A 4,332-nucleotide genomic window follows, 5' to 3' on the forward strand; every position below is an offset into this window, starting at 1 on the left:
GCTATCCGAGCATGCATCTATGCCAAAAAAGTCCACCTTCGGGTTAGCATCCGCACCCCTTCCAGTATTAAGTTGCAAACAACAGAATGTAAACAATACAAATATCCTTAGACAAAGCATTGATGTTTTATCCCTAGTGGCAACAGCACATCCATAACCTTAGAACTTTCTATCATTGTCCCAGATTCAATGGAGGCATGAACCCACTATCGAGCATAAATACCCCCTCTTGGAGTTACAAGTATCAACTTGGCCAGAGCCTCCGATGACCCACAAGTATAGGGGTGTATCGTAGTATCTTCGATAAGTAAGAATGTCGATCCCAACGAGGAGCAGAAGGTGTTGACAAGCGGTTTCGATGAAGGATTCACTGTAAATGCTCACGAGACAAGTATTCGAGGGGTTTTGATGTAACGAGATGAATAAAGTACGAGTAAGTAAAGTGCGAGAGTAACAATTGAAGCGAGTGGCCCAATCCTTTTTAGCACAAAGGACAAGCCGGTTTGTTTACTTATAATGACCAAATGTTCTCGAGGACACACGGGATTTTAGTCTAGTGCTTTCGCTACATACGGCTGATTAATCTTCATTGTTTTGATAAGTGTTGTGTGGGTGAACCTATGCTAATGTACCGCCCTTCCTAGGACTAATACATACTTGTGATTATACCCCTTGCAAGCATCCGCAACTACAAGAAAGTAATTAAGATAAATCTAACCACAGCCTTAAACTATGAGATCCTGCGATCCCTCCTGCATCGATATACCAACGGGGCTCAGGTTTCTGTCACTCCGGCAACCCCGCAATTGGCAAACGAGTACAAGATGCATTCCCCAAGGCCCATAAAGGTGAAGTGTCGTGTAGTCGACGTTCACACGACACCACTAGAAGAATAACACCACAACTTAAATATCATAACATTGAATATTACTCAACCATACTTCACTACTAACATTTAGACTTCACCCATGTCCTCAAGAACTAAACGAACTACTCACGAGACATCATATGGAACATGATCAGAGGTGATATGATAATGAATAACAATCTGAACATAAACCTTGGTTCAACGGTTTCACTCAATAGCATCAATAACAAGTAGAAATCAACACCGGGAGAGTTTCCCCTATCAAACAATCAAGATCAAACCCAAATTGCTACAGCGGTGACGAGGTGCAGCGGTGGAGACGGCGGTGATGATGATGAAGATGATGGTGATGGTGATGGAGATGATGTCCAGCTTGATGGCGGTGACGATGGCGTCGATTTCCCCCTCCGGGAGGGAATTTCCCCGGCGGATTCCTGCCCGCCGGAGAGCTCTTTTCTCTCTGGTGTTCTCCGCCCCGCAGAGGCGGCTGTGACTCCTCGCGACGTACCCCTTCTGGCTTAGGTTTTCGGGACGAAGGAGTACGCGAAGAAAAGGAGGCGAGAGGGGCTGTGGGCCCCCCTCCTCATAGGGCGGCGCGGCCAGGCCTTGGGCCGCGCCGGCCTATGGGGTGGGCCCACCTCGGGTCCCCTCTTCTCCCCTTCTGGCTCCCTTCGTCATTTGGAAAAATAGGATTTTTCGTGTAATTCCCGTCAATTGTTGATCTTCCAAAATATTGCATTACGACGGTGCTTTTTCCGACAGAATCCTGGCTCGGTGCGAGATCCTCCAATAATCATGAAACATGCAAAATAGATGAAATAACATAAGTATCATCTCCAAATATGAAATATATCAATGAATAACAGCAAATTATGATATAAAATAGTGATGCAAATTGGACGTATCAACTCCCCCAAGCTTAGACCTCGCTTGTCCCCAAGCGAAACTGAACTCGGTAAACAGGACCACATGTTTATGGAGTGAAGAGTCGATAAATCAAATACGGACAAGAAGCATCATATTCATTCACACAAGACATTCTAGTAAACAACTTCCTCATATAACTCAACTTGAAACAAGTATAAGGTAATCACAAATAAAGGTGCATAAGAAATCATAGTTGGTGATGCCAAACTTTGTTCTTGGTCAGAGAACAGTTAACAGATTATACTTATCTATTGAGCAGCTGATATGTCTCCGACGTATCGATAATTTCTTATGTTCTATGCCATATTATTGATGATACCTACATGTTTTATGCACACTTTATGTCATATTCGTGCATTTTACGGAACTAACCTATTAACAAGATGCCGAAGTGCCAAATCCTGTTTTCTGCTCGTTTTTGGTTTCGAGAAATCCTAGTAACGAAATATTCTCGGAATTGGACGAAACGAAGACCCGGGGCCCTATTTTTCCACGGAGCTTCCGGAAGACCGAAGAACACACGAAGTGGGGCCACGAGGTGGCCAAGCTATAGGGCGGCGCGGCCCAAGCCCCGGCCGCGCCGACCTATAGTGTGGGCCCCTCGTTAGCCCCCGACTCGCCCTTCCGCCTACTTAAAGCCTCCGTCGCGAAACCCCTGATGCGAAAAACCACGATACGGAAAACCTTGCGAGACGCCGCCGCCGCCGATCCCATCTCGGGGGATTCTGGAGATCTCCTCCGGCACCCTGCCGGAGAGGGGATTCATCTCCCGGAGGACTCTACACCGCCATGGTCGCCTCCGGAGTGATGAGTGAGTAGTTCACCCCTGGACTATGGGTCCATAGCAGTAGCTAGATGGTTGTCTTCTCCTCATTGTGCTTCATTGTTGGATCTTGTGAGCTGCCTAACATGATCAAGATCATCTATCCGTAATTCTATATGTTGTGTTTGTCGGGATCAGATGGATAGAGAATACCATGTCATGTTAATTATCAAGTTATTATACATGTGTTGTTTATGATCTTGCATGCTCTCCGTTTCTAGTAGAGGCTACGGCCAAGTTTTTACTTTTAACTCCAAGAGGGAGTACTTATGCTCGATAGTGGGTTCATGCTCGCATTGACACCAGGACGATGATGAGAAAGTTCTAAGGTTGTGTTGTCTTGTTGCCACTAGGGATAAAACATTGGCGCTATGTCCGAGGATGTAGTTGTTGATTACATTACGCACCATACTTAATGCAATTGTCTGTTGCTTTGCAACTTAATGCTTGGAGGGGTTCGGATGATAACCTGAAGGTGGACTTTTTAGGCATAGATGCGGTTGGATGGCGGTCTATGTACTTTGTCGTAATGCCCAATTAAATCTCACTATACTTATCATGTCATGTATGTGCATTGTTATGCCCTCTCTATTTGTCAATTGCCCGACTGTAATTTGTTCACCCAACATGCTTTTATCTTATGGGAGAGACACCTCTAGTGAGCTGTGGACCCCGGTCCATTCTTTAATCTTGAAATACAAATCTGCTGCAATACTTGTTTTACTATTTTCTCTGCAAACAATCATCTTCCACACAATACGGTTAATCCTTTGTTACAGCAAGCCGGTGAGATTGACAACCTCACTTGTTTCGTTGGGGCAAAGTACTTTGGTTGTGTTGTGCGGGTTCCACGTTGGCGCCGGAATCTACGGTGTTGCGCCGCACTACATCCCGCCGCCATCAACCTTCAACGTGCTTCTTGGCTCCTCCTGGTTCGATAAACCTTGGTTTCTTTACGAGGGAAAACTTGCTGCTGTGCGCATCATACCTTCCTCTTGGGGTTGCCCAACGAACGTGTGAAATACACGCCATCAAGCATATTTTCTGGCGCCGTTGCCGGGGAGATCAAGACACGCTGCAAGGGGAGTCTCCACTTCTCAATCTCTTTACTTTGTTTTTGTCTTGCTTTATTTGCTACTTTGTTTGCTGCATTATATCAAAACACAAAAAAATTAGTTGCTAGTTTTACTTTATTTACTGTCTTGTTTGCTATATCAAAAACACAAAAAAATTAGTTTACTTGCATTTACTTTATCTAGTTTGCTTTATTTACTATTGCTAAAATGGCCAACCCTGAAAATACTAAGTTGTGTGACTTCACTAGCACAAATAATAATGATTTCCTATGCACACCTATTGCTCCACCTGCTACTACGGCAGAATTCTTTGAAATTAAACCTCGCTTTACTTAATCTTGTCATGAGAGAGCAATTTTACGGTGTTAGTTACGATGATGCTTGCTGCCCATCTCAATAATTTTTTGAACTATGTGAAATGCAAAAATATAAAGATGTAGATGGTGACATTATAAAATTAAAATTGTTCCCTTTCTCATTAAGAGGAAGAGCTAAAGATTGGTTGCTATCTCTGCCTAAGAATAGTATTGATTCATGGACTAAATGCAAGGATGCTTTTATTGGTAGATATTATCCCCCTGCTAAAATTATATCTTTGAGGAGTAGCATAATGAATTTTAAACAATTAGATAATGAAC

This window comes from Lolium rigidum, chromosome 4, assembly GCF_022539505.1.
Source record: "Lolium rigidum isolate FL_2022 chromosome 4, APGP_CSIRO_Lrig_0.1, whole genome shotgun sequence".
In the NCBI taxonomy this organism is placed as follows: Eukaryota; Viridiplantae; Streptophyta; class Magnoliopsida; order Poales; family Poaceae; genus Lolium; species Lolium rigidum.